Source organism: Dendropsophus ebraccatus, chromosome 1 (genome assembly GCF_027789765.1).
Source record: "Dendropsophus ebraccatus isolate aDenEbr1 chromosome 1, aDenEbr1.pat, whole genome shotgun sequence".
Classification (NCBI taxonomy): Eukaryota; Metazoa; Chordata; class Amphibia; order Anura; family Hylidae; genus Dendropsophus; species Dendropsophus ebraccatus.
In genome coordinates this window covers 22,089,488-22,115,207 of record NC_091454.1, presented here as the reverse complement: position 1 = coordinate 22,115,207, position 25,720 = coordinate 22,089,488, and the positions used below count along the sequence as shown (strand labels likewise).

General features: G+C 44.1%; 1 protein-coding gene across 2 annotated transcripts in view; it reads left to right on the top strand.

The window, feature by feature from the left end:
- The first annotated feature begins 8,122 nt into the window (after positions 1-8,122).
- The window catches only part of SGCD (sarcoglycan delta), a 474,695-nt gene continuing 457,097 nt past the window's right edge, over positions 8,123-25,720 (top strand). The window contains exon 1 of one of the 2 annotated variants that reach the window (XM_069968891.1): positions 8,123-8,192. The gene's annotated coding sequence lies outside the window, so the exon portion shown is untranslated. The remainder of the gene's footprint in view (positions 8,193-25,720) is intronic. The other variant, XM_069968911.1, reaches the window with a different exon arrangement.

The window sequence follows — 25,720 nt, the reverse complement described above, 5'->3', positions numbered from 1 at the left end:
AGAGCAGCTCAGGTCTGGAACTTTAACCCAGGAGATCGGGTTTTGGTTCTCATACCGACTGTAGACAGCAAGTTCCTTGCGAGGTGGCAGGGCCCCTATGAAATTCTGGAGAAAGTAAGCAACGTAAATTACAAGGTACATCAGCCTGGGCAGCGGAAACCGCAGCAGATCTACCATGTCTATTTACTGAAGCCATGGAAGGATAGAGAGACTTGTGTTGGGAGCTGCCCACAGTGGGTATGTTTAGGGAAAGGAAAGCTAGCCCCCTCGACTGTTTCAGGGGAAGCAGCTGCCAGAGTACGTGTTGCTGACAGCCTTTCACCGAAACAGGCTCAGGAAGCCAAGGAGTTCATTAGTCGGAACATGGACGTGTTCTCGGACCTCCCTTGGCGTACTTCCGTAATCCAACATGACATTGCCACCGAGTCTGGGGTGAAAGTGCGGCTAAAGCCATACCGGGTACCCGAAGCTCGGCGCCAAGCCATCACAGAGGAAGTACAGTTGATGCTGCGGCTAGACGTGATTGAAGAATCTAAGAGTGAGTTGGCCAGCCTGATAGTATTAATACCCAAACCAGATGGGACTTTACGCTTTTGCAATGATTTCCGCAAGCTAAACAAGGTCTCTAAATTTGACGCCTATCATATACCTCGGGTGGATGAGTTAATTGAGCGTTTGGGACAGGCCAGGTACTTCTCTACCTTGGACCTCACCAAAGGGTACTGGCAAGTACCCTTGACGGAGGCTGCCAAGGAGAAAACTGCCTTTGTCACACCCGAGGGGCTATATCAGTATAAAGTGTTACCTTTTGGTCTTCATGGTGCTCCGGCCACATTCCAGCATTTAATGGACATTGTTCTTCATCCACTTCGTCAGTATGCCTCGGCGTACCTTGACAATATTGTCATTTTCAGTACTGACTGGGAGAGTCATCTAGCGAAGGTACAGGCCGTACTAGACTCTCTCCGTAGGGCAGGACTAACGGCTAACCCAAAGAAATGTGCTATAGGGTTAGAGGAGGCCCGATACTTAGGCTATGTCATTGGGCACGGAGTCATCAGGGTTGGCCAAGGCCTGTCACTACCCGGCAAGTAAAGTCGTTCCTGGGTTTGGTGGGATATTATGAGATTTATTCCCCATTTCGCTACTTTGGCAGCTCAATTGACAGGGCTTTTGAAGGGACATAAGTCAGTGATGGTACGCTGGAATGACCAAGCAGAAAAGGCGTTTTCAGCTTTGAAGTCTGCTTTGTGTGGGTCACCAGTCCTGGTGACACCTGACTTCAAAAGGGAGTTTGTAGTACAGACCGATGCCTCTGAAGTGGGCCTCGGGGCTGTACTGTTTCAGGAGGTTAACTGGGAAGAACATCCCGTTGGATTCCTGAGTCGCAAGCTTACCCCAGCCGAAACCAGGTACAGTATAGTGGAGAGGGAGTGCCTAGCTATCAAGTGGGCACTGGAGTCTCTCCGTTATTACTTGTTGGGGAGGAATTTTCGTCTGGTGACTGACCATTCACCTCTCAAGTGGATGAGCCAGGCGAAGGAGAGGAATGCTCGGGTCACCATATGGTTCTTGTCACTACAGAGCAGGCCGACTACAAGGGAATGCAGATGCCCTATCCAGAGTGCATTGTTTGGCAAGTGTAGGTAAGTGAAGGTAATGCTGGATTTTTGTTCCAGTTGTTTTGTGGTGTGAATAAACACTAAGATTTGAACTGTGAACTGCCTGTTTTCCTTTGTCTGCAACCGCTACCTTGCGGTACCTGAGCGACTCCCCTATATATATATATATATATATATATATATATATATATATATATGTTTATGGGAAGTACAAATTAGCTAGCTTCATGTAAAACTATATATCATATTACTGATATAGTAATACATATGGAGCGAACCAGATCGCTCTAACCTCTATCGCAGCAGATACTTATTACCTTGGATTACAACATGACTGCTATAGAAGAGATAGCCCTCACATATACTAAGGCCCCAACGTCCAGAAAACCACCAGTTGCTTTGCATTGGCCACATTAAAGGACAACTCTAGCCAAAGTGCCAAAGTCTTTTTATAATATATTATTTCGAAAGCAAAGTCCTAATGTACACTAATTATAGGAAATTTCCTCTATTTAGTAGGAGCGAGAGATATTGGGAGGCCTGGGGCGGTGGTCGTCATTGCTCCTGGCCGTGGCACAGAAAAGGCCCTGTTATCATTTTTTGTACATGTAATTTCTACATATACTGCACCCCCTGCTGGACCCTTCAGGTATAGACCGGGTCGTGACATCACATTTTTTTTTAGAGAAATTGAAGCCTGCCTGATCTTCTAAATTGAGGGAAATAGCAGTATATGTGCATTTCCCATAATTAGTGTATATTAGGAATTTGTCTAACTTTGCTAATGTAATAACATAATAAAAAATAGATTTTGGCTGGAGTTCTCCTTGTAATGCAAAGCTGTTGGATGCAGGCCTTAAAGGGATGTACCATTACCATGTGCCAGCATGATATCCTATTGTGTAGCCCCAACCTTATAGTCTTTGTAATACTGTAGGAAATGCCAGCAACCAATTGATTTGTTATAAAGGGTGAAAGCCATAGAAACTGACTGTAACTCTTGGCTGATGGTTGGATGTTCAATCAATGATACTAAATGCTCTGATTTAAAGAGACGTGATATATCTAAAATATCACTGATCCAGTGACAATATCTCTTCAAAACTGTACAATCAGGATTTCTTTTGTGTATTCCGCCGGAATATGAATGTGTACGAAAGAAGCAATCCATTACGGAGTATACAGACATATCGCGCCACATGCGGGTGTGTAATTACACATCATAAGCTGGTTACAATCACAAAATAATGCATAATTACTCCAGAAATTATAGAGCGATACACACTCAAACATACACCAGATACATAATTATCCTCAATTATTCCCAAGCATGTGATTGTGGATGTGCAATTATACATGGAGACACGAAGGAGAGCAAGCCTTACTGTACATGCAGTATGGGCCGACGTGGAGGAACTACAAGTGCCAGCAATTATTCGTTAGATCAGTGAGTGCGATGGTGGCGCCAAATTATTACATGTTATAGTAACTTTTTGACTGAAAATTAAAGGGTTTTGTCCAAATATAATTGTAGGTAAAAAATAAAAATAAGATAGAGGGCGCTATATAATGTGCTACATAGAGTGTTTTTAAGCCCCACCCCTACTTTCCTCTCATTACAGAGTATTGGAATTACACGATTAATGCATGGTAGTTGCAGTACACTCTAGGTGGCGCCATTGATTGAACACCACCCTTACAGGTCACTGTTGACTTCACTTGGGCCTCAGGATAGAGTCGACTTCACACAGACCTATGGAAAATGTTGAGTTCACATGAACAAAATCCAGTTCAACTTTATAACACAACTTGAGGCGGGTCAGTGCTGCTTTTAGGGTCAGTCACTTCCTAAACCTCCTTCTACCACGCCTATTCAGTCCACCACAACGCAAGACTAAACCTACTAGGCCATGCCATAAGCCTTAGAGGAACCAACCTTATACTACTTGCGGTTGACCACCTCCTCCCAGACACACAACTTATTGGCTCAGATGTAGCCTCCACCAGGTATTAGTCAAGCACCACCCAATCCTTCATGGCTTCTTCTCTGGCTGAAGTCTTTCTGCCATGCCACCTCAATGACAGACCATAAAACGTATGCTACAATGGTGAGTCTACTCCAACCCATTATTCTATGGCAGCAATGATTTTCCAGATTAAATCACTTAATGCCTACCGTGCTCCAGCTTCACCACCGACCATGCTCAGCCTCACTGCCCACCATGCTCCGTCTCACTGCCCACCATGGTCCACTATGCTCCAGCCTCATTGACCACCATAATTCAGCCTCACCACCCACCATGCTCCAGCCTCAGCAACCACCATGCTCCAGTCTCCCTACCAACCATGCTCCATCCTCCCTACCCACCATGCTCCAGCCTCCCCACCCACCATGCTCAAACCTCACAGCCCACCATACTCCAGCCTCACCACCCCCATGCTCCAGCCTCCCTACCCACCATGCTCCAGCCTCCCTACCCACCATGCTCCAGTCTCCCTACCCTTCATGCTCCAGCCTCCCTACCCACCATGCTCAAACCTCACAGCCCACCATACTCCAGGCTCAACCCCCCCATGCTCCAGCCTCTCTACTCACCATGCTCCAGCCTCCCTACCCACCATGCTCCAGCCCCACCACCCACCATGCTTCAGTCTCATTGTCCACCATGCTGCAGCCTCACCATACACAATACTCCAGCCTCACCACCCACCATGCTCCAACCTCACAACCCAACAATGCTCCCTTAGCAAACAATATCACTCTGGACCAATGCTCCTCAGATGAACAGGCCTCAGGCCTACCAAACCTTGAAGCCAACTGCAGGTCAACTTGACTCCCCACACGTACCATCTGCACTTCACCCCTAGGTCCAGAACATCTCTCAGCCCCTCCTATAAGCATTCGATTGCAATTCTCCAACCTCTCAACACATATACGCAAGGGCGTAGCTAATGTCTCTAGGGCCCTGGTCAAAGAGGTCAACTTGGGCCCCCCTTCCTCGGCCAAGCGATGCTATTGCGCTATATATATATATATATATATATATATAGACAAATGCTGATTTGGGGTCAGCTCACCTGCTACATCCACTCTTGGTGCACGGCAAAGCCCGGAGCCAGGGCAGCATATGCGAAGGGGAAAAATCCAGCACCAGTGTAGCGGATAAAAAACGTCCTTCTTTATTTAAGCAAACTTCACATACAGGAAACAAACATGCGATTTGTTGACGCGTTTCGGCGTCTCTCACGCCTTGTTCACAACATGATATACCGTATACTGTTTTCCCACAACCTTATATGGGCGGTATCAGACATCACATGACACATAATTAAAAATCACGAACACATGAGTTTAAAAACAAGCACAAGTGTTATACAAAATATAAACCAAGTGAATTGGGAAAATATATGACTAAACCATTCTTGAACATACGTTAATGTATAGACAGAAATAATGCATAAACAATATTAAGTTTTTAGTATGTCATAATGAGATCATGTCTGGAGTTTAGACCACCAGGAAATCTGCTCCCTAACCTAAAAATCCAAAATGACTCTCTATTCAATAGTTTTCTTCTTAGGGAACCCCCTCTTTTAGATGGATAAATTTAGATATTACAACTTAGATTCAGAGAGAGAGGATTTAAACAGGAGCTTTTGGATCAGGCAGCACACAAGATCTCTAGGGTTAATAGAGCAGAATTATTGGCCGAACAAACTCACACTAGAGGACAGTATAAAAAACGTAATAAACATGGCACTAATGACATAGTATTTGTTACATCGTATAGTAAACAGTTTTCACAGATCAGAAATATCATCAACATACATCTGCCACTATTGTGGCAAGATGAGGTGTTACACAGTATGACTAAAGATGGAGTTAGGGTCGTGTCCAGAAGAGCTCCCACTCTGGGATCGATACTATCTCCATCTTTGCACACAGGAGGTAAAGATCAGGAAAAAACATGGTTAGACACTAAGGGATCTTATAGGTGTGGACACCTAAGATGTGTAACATGTTCACATGTTGCGGTTTCCAAGGAGATTAAGTCTTGTACAAATGGGAACGCTTTCAAAATTCATAGCTACATTAACTGCAACACTACATATGTGGTATATGTGGCTATGTGCACACAGTGCAACCTGCAGTACGTAGGATGCACATCTACCAGCCTCAAGGCTAGAATACGCAAACATATTTCTGATTGTAGAAATGAGGTGGTAAATGTGTCATCCTTAACTAAACACTTTAGAGAGGTACACGGGGGCAATGTACAACATCTCAGAGTTATGGGCATAGAAAAAATTTATCCATCTAAAAGAGGGGGTTCCCTAAGAAGAAAACTATTGAATAGAGAGTCATTTTGGATTTTTAGGTTAGGGAGCAGATTTCCTGGTGGTCTAAACTCCAGACATGATCTCATTATGACATACTAAAAACTTAATATTGTTTATGCATTATTTCTGTCTATACATTAACGTATGTTCAAGAATGGTTTAGTCATATATTTTCCCAATTCACTTGGTTTATATTTTGTATAACACTTGTGCTTGTTTTTAAACTCATGTGTTCGTGATTTTTAATTATGTGTCATGTGATGTCTGATACCGCCCATATAAGGTTGTGGGAAAACAGTATACGGTATATCATGTTGTGAACAAGGCGTGAGAGACGCCGAAACGCGTCAACAAATCACATGTTTGTTTCCTGTATGTGAAGTTTGCTTAAATAAAGAAGGACGTTTTTTATCCGCTACACTGGTGCTGGATTTTTCCCCTTCGCATATATATATATATATATATATATATATATATATATATATATATATATATATATATCAAGACCGATATTACCAAGAATACCAGTATATAGGAAATATTATCACAATTCATATTACCACCATACTGTTACTGACCAGATCCTGTATACTGACACCAACATTACCAATAATACCAGTATACAAGGGGGAGATATTACCGCCACACCACAACCACTACCATCACCACCATATTGTTACTGACTAAATCCAGTATACTAAATCCAATAAAACACAGTACCAGATAAAAGTAATAAGAAATACCACCACGTACTGACTAACACCACCACATACTGACCAATGTCACCACATACTGACAGGGAACGCTCCCTGTACCGGAAGTCCCAGCTGACGGCCACAGTGAGCTCCCTGGTGCATGTCCCTGGGACACCCCCAGGGAGCGGACCCGGAGTGCCAGGGGGGCCAGTGGGACTGAGCATCTTTTGACCGCAAGCAAAAGGCTGCTTGCGGTCACAAGATTGTTTGATTTGGGGGAAGTGTGGCGACCCGGGGGCCCCCCTTGGTGGTGGGTCAGGTCACAGCGGCGACCGCGGTCTCTATGCCACTGCATATACCATTGTCATCATCAGTCTCTTCCTGGGCCAATAAAGAAACTGGAAATTTCTTTCTCTTACCAATTTCTTAAAGTGAAATCTCCTGAAGAGTGAAGGGGAACCTGTCACATTGAAAATTCAGTCCAATCTCTAATCATCATGTTGTAGATCAGGAGGAGCTGAGCAGACAGATGTAAAAGTTTTAGGATAATTTACTCAAGTACAGTAAATCTCTTCCCATTCTGGGTAAGTAGTCAATCCAGTGGTCCTACTTGATTGACAGTTAACTGTGTGTATTAATAGAGACCTTTCAATCATTGAGTAGGTCCACCCACTTGACTCTTAAAACGTTATTGGCATTTAAAGGGGTTTATCCAGCGAAAATGTTTTTCTTTCAAATCAACTGGTATCAAAAAGTCGTACAGATTTGTAATTTACTTCTATTTAAAAATCGTTAGTCTTCCTATACTTATCAGCTGCTGTATGCCCTGCAGGAAATGTTTTCTTTTGAGTCTGACACAGTCCTCTCTGCTGCCACCTCTGCTGTGCTCTCTTGCTCTCCTGCTTTGAACGGTTCCTGACATAGACAGAGGTGGCAGCAGAGAGCACTGTGTCAGACTGGAAAGAATACCCCACTTCCTGCAGGACATACAGCAGCTGATAAGTACTGGAGATTTTTTATTTTTAATACAAGTAAATGACAAATCTCTGGCACTTTTTGGCACCAGTTTATTTGAAAGAATATTTTTTTCCGCTAGAGTAAAGTCAATAGAGACCAGTTGTAATACCACATACAACCTGAAGACAAGCGTGGCGCTGTTTTTGGAACAAATGAAACAATGTTTTCCTAATCATGGATAACTCCTTTAAGGCATCAATACCCTTCCCTGGCTTTCGTGTCTACCTATACATTAAGACGTCTCATGTTTTGTACAGACACAATTAAAAAGCAATGTCCTGTCCATTTCCTCCAGATAAAACTGGCAGAAGTGTAATGTCAGCTCCAGATGCAGAGAGAGCCCGGCTATGAGGGCAGCAGGTGCTGTAATGACAGATGGGGATAGACATACAGTCCACACGCCAGTCATAAAGGGAGGGCACTGTTCTATATATGTCATCTCCCCTTCTGGAAATAGCCGCACACTTCAGACACCATTTACTTAAGAGGCGATTCCTCCCGGCAGAACTTCAGCACGGTAGGGCAGAGAATTCTCTTTTATTGCACCTTCTGCTTTTGTTTGTAGAATTCTTCCATAGACTGCCATCATTTAGGCTGAAGCGTGTCTCTGATGTGTATGCCCAGCTCATTGCTGACCACCAAATTAGGTCAAGTACCGTGCCCGGGCCTGTGCGGAGTCACTTTACACAGTCACATGAACAGATCATCAATCACGCACGGTTGGGGAGAGGGGGCAGATAGTACTTTGGACTTTCTCCTATCTGAATCTAATAAACCACAGGTACTGCTACTACAATCTAATTCTCAAAGACTGTGGAGACTAGGGGCATGACCCAGTATTGGCCTAAAGGAATAGGTAGCATAGAGTTAGACAACGAGTATATGAACATCCGACAAATGCATCGTACTGTGTCTGCCAGGTCTAAGCTCACACTGTGTAAATATAGGCCCGACTAAGTAAATCTGCTACCCTGTTTCCCCAGTGTCTTATATCAATTTTGCTCCCAAAGATGCCATGTCTTATGTGGTGTACCCCCGGTGATGTTGGTTGGAGGAGCGTCCGGTTACTTGCTAGGTGTTGTAGTGTGACACCTCTCCGTTGGTGGATGGTCGAGATACAGCCGGACCTTGGTATGTTGTCACGTGACGCCAGTGCCTGGTGGGCACACAGGTGTGATGGCACGCCTGCTTTTATGTTACAAGGCCAGTTGTACCCTTCTCTCCTGTGGTCAGTGTCCTGCCAGGTTGCACTGGGTCACGGATGGCCGGAGTGGTGTGGTGACCCACCCACCACCCACAGAAATGGGGAGATATCCCAAGGTTGTGGTGTGTGTGCTGTGTTGGTGGTGGCGAATAATCACAGAGTCTTGGAGTAAAGTTGAGTTGGTTTACTACTTGTGAAGCAGGTAATACAGAAGTGACAGTATAAGGTTCCTTTAGGTAAAGTCTCTGAAACATACTTGTCAAGGTTCCAATAAACACTTATAATAATAATAATAATAATAATAATAATAGAACGACCAGATCTATAGTAGAAGTGCAGTGTAGGATATAGTCGTGTTGGTTGAGTTGTGCTGAGTAATACAAGTAGAGTAGCAGAGAGGAGGATGCCGTGAGAGTCTGAATCCATGTAGTAATGTGCTCTGATGTTGGAGGATGAGGTAAAATACTTGTAGGGTACAAACACACACAGCATATACGCTGCGTATTTACTGTTGCAATACGCAGCAGATACGCAGCAGATTAGATCTAAATAACTGAACACAGCATCAAATCTGCTGCGTATCTGCTGCGTATCTGCTGCGTATCTGCTGTGTGTGTTTGTACCCGTAAGAAGAATAATAAGAAAATTATAAAAAAAATACCTGTGTCTGTGTATTGACCTTTGACTTCAGTCTTCACATCACCTTATGCCCACTAGACTCGGCTGAACCTTCCTAATGGGTGACACAGGCCCCAGACTTTGTTACCTGGGATGAGCGGAAGGCTGAGGGTTCCCTGCTGACACCTGCGCTGTGAGATAGAGTTCCTAGGCTACTGCATTTTTGCTCTGTCCGGATCACTTCCTGGCTCTGTTATGGATACTGTCCTGCACTGTGACTTCTCCTTGTCCTTGCAGGGAAATTAACATAATTTTTTAATGTTCTGGAAGCACAGACGGATATATGAAGGTTACCATGTGTCTCCTTGGTTTAATAGACATCTAACAGTGTCAGCAGTTTGGAATGTGAATTGCTGTTGAGAAATTCCCTTTAATTCCCACCGTGTTTCTCCCAAAATAAGACCTAGCTTCATTTTGCAGGTTTTTTGGAGTAGGCATGAAATATAAGCCCTAGTTACAGTCAGCTGACCAGATTCCAGACACTGGGTGCTGGTTAGTGGTGAGCGAATAACTCAGAAATTTGTTTCACAAGGTTCACGAATATTTGCACGCATTCGCAAATGTTCGCGAATTGCACACAAACGAATTTAATTAAAAATAGTGGCGAGCAAACATGTTTGTCTGCGTAAGTGCAAGCTAACATGTGCGTTCGCTATTGCGGCCGCCATGTTTAGCGAATTTGAAAAGCGAATCTGGCGAATTAGTGAATCACAATTAGGCGGATTAAACGCCCCATTCGCTGCGAATCGAAATTCGACAGATTCGATTCGCTCATCTCTAGAGCTGAACATCAGCCAATCCAGGCCAGACGTATTATGCTTCATCCCCCACCTACTCACACAAGCGGCAGGAGAGGCAGGAGGGGTAAGAAGATTCACAGTAGGGGAGATGGAAAATGGGGGAATGGAGGGTACATGGGCCAACTGCAGAGGGGGGTGTATACAGCATGGGGACTATCTGTGGGGGGGGGGGGGGGGGTGTATACAGTATGGGGACTATCTGCAGTGAGGGGATGTGTACAGTATGGGGGAATAATTAGAGAGGTGAGAGGGGGATATACAGTAAGGGGACTAGCTGCAAGGGGGGGGGGGTGTATACAGTATGGAGGCTACCTGCAGAGGGGGGTGTATACAGTATGAGGGGAACAACTACAAAGGGGGGAGAAAGGTATAAAGTATGGGGACTATCTGCAGAGAACGGATGTATACAGTATGGGGGAACAACTACAGGGGGGGTATACAGTATCTGGGCTATCTGCAGAGAGGGATTTATAGAGTACTGGGGAAGAACTACAGCAGCGGGGAGGGAGGTATAACTATTGGGGCCCTAACTACAGCGGAACTTAGAGTATAGGAGCCTAACAACATACAGTATGGCGCCTAACTATAGATTTGGGTTACAGTGTAGAGGCATACCGTGTGTCTCAAAAAATAAGCCCTAGCCCTTTTTTCAGAGAAAAAAAATAATATAAGTACCAGATCTTATTTTTGAAAAAAAAAAACGGTAGATAACTTCTTTCTTAGTCTGTTACATAAGGCGATTATCATGTAAAAAATGTTCCCGATCCTCTCACAATGTTAACGTCTTCAGCGATTGCCCAAGGAGTGAAAATTTGCTGGTTTGTCATTGATTAAATCTTTTATGACGGCATAACAAATTATCATTATACCGCCGCTGCATTCCCTCGTGTAGACAAGCATCTGCAAGTTATTAGCAGAAGAGACAAGACGAAGAGAGGAAAGAATTAAAGAAGAATTCTGCCGGTCTAGGAGCTGAATCCACTCCTTCTATGACAGGAGATGGCTATTTACTATGGTGGACATCAACCTGCTGGCTGGGATGGGAGATAACTCAGATAGCAGCCTTGTGTACACACAGGGGGAGATTTATCAAACATGGTGTAAAGTGAAACTGGCTCAGTTGCCCCTAGCAACCAATCAGATTCCACCTTTCATTCCTCACAGACTCTTTGGCAAATGAAAGGTGGAATCTGATTGGTTGCTAGGGGCAACTGAGACAGTTTCACTTTACACCATGTTTGATAAATCTTTCCCTGTATATCCAGCAGGAAGTGGTGTATTCTTTAAAGTATGACACAGTGTTCTCTGCTGCCACCTCTGTCCTTGTCAGGAATTGTCCAGAGCAGGAGAGATTTCTATGGGGATTTGGACAGTTCCTGACATGGACAGAGGTGGCAGCAGAGAGCACTGTGTCAGACTGCAAAGAATACACTACTTCCTGCCGGACATAAGTACTGGAAGCCTTGAGATTTTTAAAATAGTAATTCACAAATCTAAATAACTTTATGGCACCAGTAGATTTATTTTCCTCCAGAGTACACCTTTAATTGTGGTTTTTTTTTTTTTTCCCATTCAACCTCATTTAAAGTAATTTTCTGATTTCTCAATACATTATGGGGGACATTTAGGAAGCTTACGGCAGTGGCGCAGATTCGCCCCTTCTTTCTGGCGTACGCCTGCCATATCCCCCGCTCGCCCAATGGGTACTTTGGGGGGGGTGGGGGGGGGGTGGAGGCGTGGCCTCCATCCACGCCTCATTTATAGAGATGATTGTGAAGTTCAGGTTTGTAAATTCAGGGCTGTGTCGGGCGCAGCGTCAGACACCCGGCTGGCCAGATTCACTAAAGGGTTGGGTACCTCTTAGTGAATCTGGCCAGAAAAAAGGGGGCTGGGCCTAATTTAAGAACGACATACGAGTATGCAGGTCTTGCCTACCGCCCCCCCCACCGCCCCCCCGTATGTTAAAGTAAGAATCGCCATGAAAGAATGTAAGTTTTCTCACAAAAAGGGAACCCTCGTACAACTTTGTTGATAGAAGAGTACAAAATTGATGACTCTGAGAATAGAAAAAAAAAAACGAAAAAAATTAATGTGAAGGGGGGGGGGGGGGGGGTGTTGTGGCTTATAAATTTCGAATGTTCCGGACTTGTTAAGTACTTGTCGCTCAGCTTCACCAGTCTACCAGTAAGACATAATATAGTCCCAGCTTAGTGGAATATAAGATTAGTAATTAATTAGCCATCACTATAACGTGCCCCAACAATCTGTGTTATTCCTTGGGTATAAGACTTTTCTCCACAGTCACTCCAGAAGGAGAACTTTATGAACAATGCGGATGAGCCGCAGCCAGTCTTAATTATAGCGGTATTATTAGGCCGCCTAATAACCTTCTCCAAATATTACTCTGAAATTAATAGTCACTTCGCTATGCACAAAGGCAATTGGAAAGGTAGTTTCATCACCCGACATCATAAAAATATAACCAACATTATTTACAGAAGGTGGAAAAGAAAATGAAGTTTGGAGGGTAAGTAGATAGGAAAATAAAAGTTCACAATTATTGGAGAGGTGGAGATTAGAGCGGACAAATACATGAAAATGCAGCGAAATGGCTTTGGAAATGGAGATGAATGATATTCTCGAAGACGGTTTTCTTTAATTGGGTGCCAGATGGCCTATGGAGTCTGGGTCCTATGTTACCACTATGTTTGTATCCACCTCTCAACTTCCCGGATTTCTTGAATCTTGATCCTATGTTACCACTATGATTGTATCCACCACCCAACTTCCTGGATTTCTTGAATCTTGATCCTATGTTACCACTATGGTTGTATCCACCACCCAACTTCCCGGATTTCTTGAGTCTGGGTCCTATGTTACCACTATGGTTGTATCCACCATCCAACTTCCCTGATTTGTTGAGTCTGGGTCCTATGTTATCACAACGATTGTATTCACCACCCAACTTCTTGGATTTGTCGAGTGCTCGGCTCAGATAATGAACCCTATTGAAATCAATGGGAGGCTCGAGCATTTACAGATGCCCCCTTCTCAGTAAAGTGGAAGGTGCCTGGATAACCTTGATCGTTTGGTCGTCATTTATTGAAGGAGCATGGCCACCTTAACTCAAGCACCACAAGGTGCTCGGTCGAGCTTCGAGAATGATGGAGCACCCAACCCTCGATCAAGCACTATGCTTGACTAAGCATGCTCGCTCAACACTAAAGGCCATGCATGTGTAATTAAAAGGGTATTCCAGGAAAAATTTACTTTTCCCCTATTCACAGGATAGGGGACAGCCCTTCATTCCTATAGAGCGATGGAAAGAGCCGAGTATGCCGGAAGAGCACTGTACTCTGCTCTTTCCGTCACTCCATAGGAATCAATAGAGCAGCGGGTACGATACGGAGATCGCCGGGGTTTCAGGTGTCGGACCCCTGCAATCTCCTTCTTTTCCTCTATCCTGTGGATAGGGGAAAAGTTAATTTTCCCTGGAATACTCCTTTAAGTATTTTGCTGGACATACACATTTGACGTATTGGACAAATCTCTTGGTTTCGTCAGGACTGACTGACCATCAAAGGTATATGGTGGTCTCTAGAATTTTACAGACAGCAGATGTCAAGGGAGATAGGCATGGGGTTTGCTGAAATTCAACTACTCCATTCTTCTGTTGTTGGAGAGATAAGCCACCAGTAGAGGAGTCTCACAGTGGCTAAGGGTCCTATTCCACGGGCCGAGCAGGGCCCGATCAACAATGTAAATGAGCGCCGATCTGCTAGCAGCTTCGGAGCGGCCTGTCTCAACTGACAAACTGCTCAGCCAATCACTGGCCCGGACCGCCGCCGGCCAGTGATTGGCAGCTCAGACAGGCCGCTCCGAAGCTGCTGCGGGGCGGGACCAGGAGGAGGAGAAGACCTGCGCCTGGACAGGTAATGTGTGATGTTTCAAAATCGTCGGTCGCCCGCACCCAGGTAGCGATACGCGGGTGGCGATCAATGATTTTAGGTTTGAACCTAAATGAATGATCAGCCGATGACACGATCATCGGCTGATCGTTCTCTCTATTCTCTCGATTCGGACGATTATCGCTCCGTGGAATAGGCCCCTAAACATCCCCTCCTTTCTGAGGCAAGCATTTATGTGTACCAGGAGAGATAGCTGTTGGCTTCAGGGAGTCACTGGCCTAGTTGTCTGCATAATTTCTATAGTCTTCCGTGTCTAGGGCCACATGAATATGCAGCAATCTCTCTTACATAGAGGGTCAGATCCCAGATGTGGGATAGGACCTTTACCAAACTTTTTTGCTACAGCCTCCACCAAACTTAACCCAGCCATATGCCATGTAAGAATGGGTTGTTCCAATGGGATGACCCTTCAATAGTGAACTGTAGATAACAGACTTGGTTAGGGTATTGGTGCCCACCATTAAGTCCAGAGAAGAGCTTGCTGAGCATGTTCTGTCTCTGTCCTGTTCTCATGGCAGGAGATGGACTCTATAATAAGTCTATGGAGTGAGGAGAGAGGGATTGAGCTGATCGGTGGGGCTTTCTAGACATCAATGGGGCTCTGAGTACCCAGATCCTGATTAAACAAGGACTTGTGATGGTGAACCTTTGGGCCTCCAGCTGTTGCAAAACTACAATTCCCATCGTACCTAGACAGACAAAGCCATAACTTTGGTTGTCCAGGTATGATGGAAATTGTAGTTTTGCAACAGCTGGAGGGCCTCAGGGTCACCATACCTAGGAGTCTAGGACATGACAAAATAAAAAAGCTATACTTACCTGTCCCCGTGCCCCCTCAACACTGCATCATTGCTCATAGTCACCTGCCAGCCCCCTCTAGCTTCCGGTTCCACAGGAACTAAAAGAAAACTGGAGACTAGATGCTGAGAATGAACTGGTAGCACCGCACTGTGGGGGCACAGGGTCAAGTAAGTATGACTTTTATATTATGTTACCACCTCCCACCCACCTACCCTGGATTTTTACATTTCAGTGGAGTTCTCCTTTAAGAATATAGTTGAAAATCTTGTAACCAGTTATAAGATAACCACTTTATTTTATCTACAACTCCTCTATATCTTCACTGCATGTTTAATAGAAACCAGTAGAGGACACAGCCGTCACGCAGCGTGCCCAGTTTTCATTAAATGAAGCGTTAAACACATTGAGCAGCATGTCCCGAGAACGGTAAATGAGTAGTGGAGGTTTTTGCTGTAAGACGCGGTACGAGATGCAATCATACACCGGCCTGTAAATGAATGAAGGTGTGAGACTCAATGCTGTCAGATCCATTCTTTCCACCCAGGGGAAATATCACTTAGTCAGACACACTGGTCACTCGAGGTTGATAGAGACGTTCTTTGTACTCCTTTATGCTCTACATGAAAAGACGTCTTGTCATGTCTTAATAATATTACACTGCACAATATTGTAGTGCTCAGATCTTCTTAGTCATTCTCCAGCTCTTCTTCCACCACCAACAACCTTTTTTTTTCCCTTCTTCTCCTTCTTCTTCTTCTTTTTTTCCCCCGGCTTGGTGATTTCTCTCCCTGGATCGATATATTGATCAGGATAATTGGTAAGAATGAACTCACATCAGAAACTACGTGGAGTTTGCCGGCTCCGGTGGCTCAAAAGTGTTTTGCTCTTTTAAGACATTTGAAATTCCCATCAGGCTCATTATCTGCATCTGCGAAGAGTCAGATCGGAGCTGTGTCAATACCTCCAGTAAAACTATGCAGAGTAGGACATGGATAATGCACCCTCTAGTGACCCCCCTCTAATTATTATCCCGGTGTCCCTATTAAGGCTGCTTATAGATATGGTGGCTCCAAGCTGGCCTAGGCCAATAGGAATGTGAGAGACGCTTACAAAATGTAGACACTCTCTCGGGAGATCAGAGAATAAAATGGATTATGGGCGGCTGTAGACGCAATTGTTTTGGGCCAAGAGAGTTTGGACAGCCAATAAATGGCTTATTAACATGCACATTTGGCTCGGCCATTCAGGAGTATTATTTCTATGGGCAGGCCAGATAAGCCACTGCCAGGCATCTTTGGCTACATTTACCCTGCTGGAAAACAATAGCGACAACCTGTCCAGTATATGTTTATTCCAACGGAAGACCTTGGATGACTTACCAACAATTATATAATTATCTATCTATCTATCTATCTATCTATCTATCTATCTATCTATCTATCTGGGTCGCAGCTGATATATTACTCTGAATCAGATGGATTTTATCTTCTCAGCTTCGGGTTCAGTTAGAATGGAGTTCCTAATTTGTAAGGGTGGTATTACACGGGCCGATGGGGGCCCGATAATAACTGTGAACGAGCGCTGATCAGCCAGATCGGCGCTCGTTTACTGGGCCTATTACACGGCCCGATAATCGTTTAACAAGGGCTGCATGGACATTGTTACCGATGTCCTTGCAGCCCTTGCTTAAACTGTATACTTTACCTATCCACGCTCAAGGGCTCCTCCTGCAGTCTGCTTCTCCCAGGTCCTGCGCGCTGCAGCTTCAGAGCCGCGGCAGTCCTGGCCTGTGATTGGCTCAGCAGCCTGTCAGCTAAGACAGGCCGCTCGGAAGTTGAAGCGCGCAGGACCCGGGAGAAGCAGAGCCCTGGAGCGTGGATAGGTAAAGTATTCTGTTTGCATATTGTCAGCTGCCGGCCGCGCACCGCTATTACACTTAGCGATGCCCAACGATTATAGGTCCAAACCTACTGTATATCAACGATCAGCAGATGAAAACGATCATCGGCTGATTGTTGTGTTTATTACACTGAAAGATAATTGGCTGGATAGGGCTGACTTGGCTGATTATCATTCCGTGTAATAGTACCCTAAGCCTCTCTATAAAGATCCCTGGCTTATACTGTACTGTGTGGATTATAGCACATGCTTTGTGGGTTCATTTCCAGCATTGGGTGTTTTTTGGTGCCTTGTTGTTGTTGTTTTTTTTTGCAGAAATCTATAGTCCAGGAGATTTTAAGAAACTTTGTAATTGGGTTTATTAGGCAAATATGCCATTATCTGCATTCAAAAAACCTTTCCCCAGTCCCCCCCACTCTTTCTCATTCACAGCTCATTATCAGGAAATCTCAACTCTTTTACATCAGTCGAGCCCTGTGTTATCTATGGAGGGGGGAGGTAGAAGGGAGGAGATTAGTCGCCAGCAGAGAGCAGAGAACAAAAGATTACACAGTGGGATCTGTGTGAAAGTCGGTATTCAGAGGTCCGAAAGGTCAGTGCTGACTTCAGAGGAAATAGCCCGGAGATGTAGCTGTAAATGAACTCTTTGTTGTCCTGTTTTAGTGCCTCATCTCCTTCAACCCCTCCACTCTCCATAGAGAACCATGAAGACAGGGGGAGAGCTTCAAACTGCTTTTTCATGATAAAAATGCATTTTTCGGCTAATAAACCCAATTACAAAGTTTCTTAAAATTGTAAAATTGCCTGTACTATTGATTTCTGCAAAAAAAAAAAATTAAACGACAGTGACACTTTAAACTATAATCTTTCCATGTGTATGCAGATAACAATTGAAAAATCATTTGTGAGTCGTTGATTGCATCTTTTAAGCTGATCATATGATCACCGATAATCGTTCGCTAAATATTTCCTAAACTTCCGTGTATGTGCACAGTGAGCGGGTAAGAGCAGGGGGGCTTCCCGGACGATCTTTACATTGTCCGGGGAGCCCACAGGTGGTAGCTAGGGTCAGCTACCGCCGCTCCTGTTGCGCATAGGGATGGCCAGCAGACCATTGCTATCATTCTAGTCTTTTTCAACGTGTTGAAAGACAAAGGATCAGCTGACCTTTTAACAGGAGCTATTATACTAAACAATTATCGTCCATAACGGCCGATAATCACATGGTGTAATAGGGCCTTTACTGTCTATGTGCTACTCTGCTAGGGTTAATTTACAGATCAGAGTTAATATAGGGATATCACTAGGGACAGTAATGTATGGTGTTAGTATTCAGGGATAGATCTAGGGGAAGATTAGGGATAGCTAGTTTTGTAGTTGTGCTTGGTTATAACGTTTTGTTTCAATCCTTGACCACCATCATTGTCATTCATTTATTCTATCAGCTATTCATTTACATTTGGTTGCTGTTATACAATGGTGAGTTGCTAATCTTGTTTTTGTACCTAAAGTACTAGTGGTTTCCCAGTATCATTTTTATATCATAGTTCCATCATGCATCACAATGATTTCCTCATGCATCACAATGGTTTCGTCATGTATCACAATGGTTTCATCATGTTTCACAATGGTTTCCCAGTATCATTGTATATCATGGTTCCATCATGCATCACATTGATTTCCTCATGCATCACAATGATTTCCTCATGCATCACAATGGTTTCATCATGTATCACAATGATTTCCCAGCATTAATATGTACCACAATGATTTCATCATGTATCACAATGGTTTCTGAGTATCATCATGCACCACAAAAATTTCATCATGCATCACAATGGTTTCATTAGGCATCACAATGGGTTCCCAGCATCATCATGTATCACAATGATTTCATCATGTATCACAATGGTTTCCCAGCATTATCATGTACCACAATGGGTTCCCAGCATCATCATGTATCACCAACTTTACAACTTAACCGTAGCTTTCCCAGTATCTGATCTGCATTGGCCGACGCAATGAAATCACATTTCCGTCCTCTATCCACTACTAGTCACATAGAGATTTTCATTATTTGGAGTTTTCAGGAAGAATTTTCAGCAATCCATACCTAATCCTCCTACCTAACACAGACTCCTTACATAACAATGTCTTTTATCCTCCGCCTTACTTGGAGCCTGTCAACTTCGTTGACAATCTAGAATTCTAAAGATCTGATGTACTCAGAGGACATTTAATAGAGGAGCGAGGAATAATCAATGGCGTCTTGGGACGTGGATCAATATTGTACAAGGGACAGCTGAATCCCTATTAGAAGCTTTAAAAGCTGAGGCCTGGAGAGGTCGAGTGGGACTTGGCATGTTGTTCATGGCTCGGGTAGGGATGGTAATCTCTACTGCCAGGATGAATTCACTATGTCTAGGAACAGGAGGCGAATCTCTCAGCTTCTGTCCATCACTTTAACCATTTACCGGTTACCCTATATATTACATAATAATTGGTTTATTCCCAATCCATATACATCACTCATTCTGAACTGACATAATGGAGTCTACTTCATACCTCAGGACATATATCTGTGCTGCAAAGCTATTTCCTAGAATAGGACGGTATACTCTATCGGTTATACTATAAGACAAAAAAGACGACTACGATTTCTCTATCGCCACTTAATCTTACTGTGGCAGGTACGGTATTAGAGGACTGCTATAAGGTCAATGTGTGGACTGCATAAAGTTATTGAATTAAGTCTTCCACTACTTATCAGCTGCTGTATGTCCTGCAGGAAGTGGTGTATTCTTTCCAGTCTGACACAGTGGTCTCTGCTGCCACCTGTCCAATATATCAGATGAACAGCACAGGTAGGTAATAGAAAAACGTAAGTAGTGGAGTGCTCGCCTCACCGGATAGGACCCCTCCGTCCGGACATAAATCCAAAAAGACAACTGAAGACAGCACCTCTTAGTGAAAAAATGTGATGTCTTTATTCACATCCTACTTGCGCGACGTTTCGGCTGGTTCTCAGCCTTTCTCAAGCCACCTGTGTCAGTGTCAGGAACTGTCCAAATCAGCAGCAAATCCCCATAGAAAACCTCTCCAGATATCCAGACTGTAAAGAATACCCCTTCCTGCAGGACATACAACAGCTTATAAGTATTGGAAGACTTGAGATTTTTCTAATAGAAGTAAATTCTACACGACTATCCCTTTAACTTCAGTAATTTTCACTAACTGTTTACCAGACCTTTAGTGCCTACATATACCAAAAAAACAGGAACACAACACCATACATTGCATAGTGGCCGTTCTTGGTTACTGCAGCTTAGCCCATTGTGTGTGGGTGCCACAGTGGGTGCCAGGTTGTCGCCCTACCGATCTGTTAGTGGTGTGATCTGTTTCAGCCCGACACAGTGCCCTCTGCTGCCACCTCTGTCCATGTCAGGAACTGTCCAGAGCAGGAAAGGTTTTCTATGGGGATATGTCCTGCAGGAAATGGTGTATTCTTACCAGTCTGGAGGGCAGGAGAGGTTTTCTGTTTCAATATATTTTATTGAATTTTTGTCAATAAATTTTTGCAAACAAAAGTAAAGTTTGGTAAACAAAAGTATAACAAGAGTACATCGAAAGTACAACAGATAAAACAGTTGCAGGAGAGGTTTTCTATGGGAATTTTCTACTGCTCTGGACACTTCCTGTCAAGGACAGAGATGGCAGCAGAGAGCACTGTGTCAGACTGGAAAGAATACACCACTTCCTGCAGAACATACAGCAGCTGATAAGTATGGGAAGAATTGAGATTTTTAAATAGAAGTAAATTACAAATCTATATAAATGAGACCAGTTGATTTTGGTAAAAAAAAAAAAAAAAAAGATTTTCACTGGATATCACCTTTAATAAATTTCACCCAGAATGCCCCTTGATGTAAATCATACAGATGTCCTTATTTTGCACCTATAAAGTATGTTCAGTTTCTACAGCTGACTCCATGACAATGCTATTTGAATTTGGTGGTTACAAGTACTGACAATAGTTATCAAGTCACCATCTTCATCATGATCAGCTCAATGCCAGGCGGGTCCCTACTGAATGTAAAGCTTCTCTTGGAACTTTATGGGGCAGATTTATCAGACATGATGTACAGTGAAACTGGCTCAGTTGCCCCTAGCAACCAATCAGATTCCACCTTTCATTTTGAAATGATTGGTTGCTAGGGGCAACTGAGCCAGTTTCACTTTACACCACGTTTGATAAATCTCCCCCTTGGTATAAAGTGAAACTGGCTCAGTTGCCCCTAGCAACCAATCAGATTCCACCTTTCATTCCTCATAGACTCTTTGGAAAATGAAAGGTGGAATCTGATTGGTTGCTAGGGGCAACTGAGCCAGTTTCACTTTACATCATGTTTGATAAATCTCCCCTAATATCTGTATACTGTTATATATGGGCCCGAATATTACTAAACTCACGGTAGAGCAGGCATGTCCAAAGTCCGTCCGGAGGGCCATTTGCGGCCCGCGTTCCGAACTTTTACGGCCCCCCAGGTATCCAGCTTGCTATTATCTGCCTGTGTTATAAAGCATATAGCATGTAGCATGTAAAATGGTCGGCCCTCGCACATGTTCACTTCATCAAATTTGGCACTCTTCGAAAAAAGTTTGGACATGCCCGCGGTAGAGCGTATGACCTCTACTTCTTCTTTAATAGACACTGTAATGTAGTCTAGATTTTACCTCAAAGTTATACATAATATAACATAAGCCGTAAAGCCAAGGCACAACATGCATTTTTAATTTTAGTTAATGTCTACATAGGGGCGCACATTTGGGAAGAACGCTCGCAATAATCAGTAGTTTCGGCAAGGAGCGTTATATAACTTACAATTTCGTATAAAGACATGTGACATACTGACTAATGTTCACATCCATTGTCTTCCACACGTTAGTAACTAGGTAACAGATGTACCCGGACCTAAAAACGCACATCTTTTAATAGCTGTTCGGAGAGTTTAGAATAAATGGTACGTCCATTACCGCTCGGTCAAGTTCACCTCTTTTAAGTGGAGGTTTTTTAATCCATTAGCTCCATGCAGTGGTATTCTTCTCCTGGAATATAAAGCAGGCATTAGGAATTTGTGCACGTCCGATGTACACAACATTCGCTAGGTGTGTGACATAACAGGATGAGGAACCTTCTCTGTGATCCCCGGAATTCATTATTATAATGAATGAACTAATGTTACGTGTCCTACAATGGTCTTGTGCGGGTATGAGTGGATCTGCTATGGCTGGTACTGTGGTGGGGACAGTCGTTAAGCTGGTACTGTTATTGAACCGATAATGAGGCTGGTACTGTTATGTGGAGAAGTGATATAGCTGGTACTGTTATGGGGCCAATAATGAGGCTGGTACTGTTATGCAGAGCAGTGATATGGCTGGTACTGTTATGGGGCCAATAATGAGGCTGGTACTGTTATGCAGAGCAGTGATATGGCTGGTACTGTTATAGGGCCAATAATGAGGCTGGTACTGTTATGCAGAGCAGTGATATGGCTGGTACTGTTATGGGGCCAATAATGAGGCTGGTACAGTTACTCTTTATGTATGCCCCCAGGTACCCCTTATGTATGCCACTTGTTACCTCTTATGTATGACCTTGGTTACCCCTTTTGTATGCCCCTGCTTACCCCTTATATATGTCCCCAGTTACCCCTTTTGTATGCCCCTGCTTACCCCTTATGTATGCCCCTGATTACCCCTTATGTATGGCCCTGGTTAACCCTTATGAATGCCCCCTGTTTCCCCTTATGTATGCCCCCTGTTTCCCCTTATGTATGTCCCAGGTTACCCCTTATGTATACCCCCAGTTACCCCTTATGTATGCCCCTAGTTGTCCCTAAAGTATGCCTCTAATATATGCCCCTCGTTATCCCTTATGTATTTCCCTGATTACCTCCTATGTATGCTCCAGTGACCCCTTATGTATGCCCCCAGTTACCCATTATGTATGCCCCAAGTTACCCCTTATGTATGCCCCGGTTACCCCTTATGTATGCTGCTGGTTATCCCTTATGTATGACGCTGGTTACCCCTTATGTATGATGTTGGTTACCCCTTATGTATGCCCCTGGTTACCCCCTATGTATGTCTCTGGTTACCCCTTATGTATGCCCCCGGTTTCCCCTTATGTATGTCCCCGGTTAACCCTTATGTATACCCCTGGTTGTCCCTCAAGTATGCCTCTAATGTATGCCCCTCGTTATCCCTTATGTATTTCCCTGATTACCTCCTATGTATGCTCCAGTGACCCATTATGTATGCCCCCAGTTACCCATTATGTATGCCACAGTTACCCCTTATGTATGACGCTGGTTACCCCTTATGTATGACGCTGGTTACCCCTTATGTATGCCCCTGGTTACCCCCTATGTATGCCTCTGGTTACCCCTTATGTAAGCCACTGGTTACCCCTTATGTATGCTGCTGGTTACCCCTTATGTATGCTGCTGGTTACCCCTTATGTATGACGCTGGTTACCCCTTATGTATGCCCCTGGTTACCCCTTATGTATGATGCTGGTTACCCCTTAGGTATGCCCTAATTACCCCTTATGTACGGCCCTGGTTACCCCTTATGTATGCCCCTGGTTACCCCTTATGTATGCCCCTAGTTACCACCTATGTATGCCCCTGGTTACCCCTATGTATGCTCCCAGTTACCCCTACCATAACCTGCACTATACTTATGATAAGCACCCCATCTCCGCTACTTGATGCTTTGGTTTTACACATGTTCGCCGGTCATCTAGACTCTTGTAGTATTGTACGCAGAGTCTGGGAGCGCTGACAGCCCACATGTTATCTAACCAGCATGTGATACATCTGCTTCACTTCACTAACTCCCTCTTTGACCTGGATATTATGAATGTCAATTTGCTTCTTCAAAAGGTTATGAGATTGCCAGACAAATGAATTTATTCTCCAGGCCAGTAATATTACACTGGAGTTTGTCACAACAAGAAAGCGGCTTTTCTAACAAGGGTCACGTATTGTCTCCACTTTTTTAGTGTGGGGAATTAGTAGCGAGAGCGAATTTGCAGCTTTCCAAGAATCCCAGCCTGAGGTTATTCTTATGTAAAAATTTTATATTGACATTTAAAAGAATAATAGACGTCTATCAGTATGATGGACGGGTGCAAACAACCAGGGAGGGAGCATGAAGGCCCAAACAGAAGAAATGAAAGCCTAGAGAGTCCCCGGGAAAGGGAAGAACCCTAGCCCTAAAGTTTATTATAGGCCAAGGGTTGTCTGCTGTTTATAACCCCTATCCAGACTTTCTTTCAGAAATAGCGCCTCTCCTGTCCTCAGTTTGGGTGTGGTATTGCAGCTAAGTTATATTGAATTGAGTGAAGCTGAATTGTAATACCACACACAACCTGAAGACAGGGGTGGCGCTATTTTTGCAAGAAAGTAGCTGGGCTTTATGTAATCCTTGACAACCCCTCAAGAACTAACAGCACTTATGACCTCTCCATATGATAAGAAATACATTTATGATTGCTAGAGGCCTGACTAACCATCTCTGAGTGCCCCTTGTGAATGCAAAGTAGTGTAACTACATGGACACCTTCATTCACTGTCTACAAAACGGAGAGAGTTAGCCGTACGCTATCCCTGGCAGTCTGATGGATCAGACAATGGATCTGTGGTACTAACCCCCAATGGTCATACATTTATCACCTATCCTGGGGACCAATACACATTATAGCTAGAAGATCAGGGTTCCCTGAGATTATAGATGAGGGGCCCCTGAGTTAATGGATGAGAGTTCTTATTCAGTATCCTCATCCAGTGTCGGACTGGCCCTCCGATGGACCGGAGAATCCTCCGGTGGGCCCCCAGCTTTAGAACCTGTACAAACAGACTGACAGGCTGTTTCTCACTGGTTCTTCACTGTTGGGCCCCCTGGATCATTTCCTCTGGTGGGCCCCAGATACCCCCGTCCGTCACTGTCCTCATCACAGCTGCAAAGAGACATTGTCCATACACGTCATTATTAAAACGGGTACCATGTAATACTTTATTTGCCCTGTGGTGGCGCTGCAGGCAAGATGAGCCCTTACTACTAGGTTCCTTGACAGATTACCGCTGTCACCAAGGCTAGGACACTGTGATTTCTTGTTGCGTGACACTGCGGCTCTGCCGCTTGCATCAGTGGCAGAGCCGTATGATGACACATCCCGACAAAACGGTTTCTGGCTACCATGTAGCCCTAGAATTATGGTTAAAGGCAAAGGTTCATTAGCAAAATAGGTTATCCCAAGCCAACAACCCCATTAATCATCTTTACCGGGGAGGGAAAAATAAAAGAGGGTGAGCAGGAATTAAAAAAAAAAAAGATACTCACTTCCCCAATCTCACACTGTCGCTGTTCCAATGTTAACTGGGTGCCTGGTGATATCCATTCCCTGCTCCCTTCTGAACAGGAAATGGAAACAAATGTCCACTTAGCCAATCACAGCCCACCTCAGCCAGTGGTTAGCCCTTCATTTCCTGTGTTCAGAGCAAATCAGGAAGTGGAGATCACTGGTGACCCATTGATCGGTGGGATCAGGGAAGTGAGTACTACTTATTTTCTTCATTCAGTCTGCTCATTAGCAAAATAAGTTATCCCAAGCCTACAACCCCATTAATCA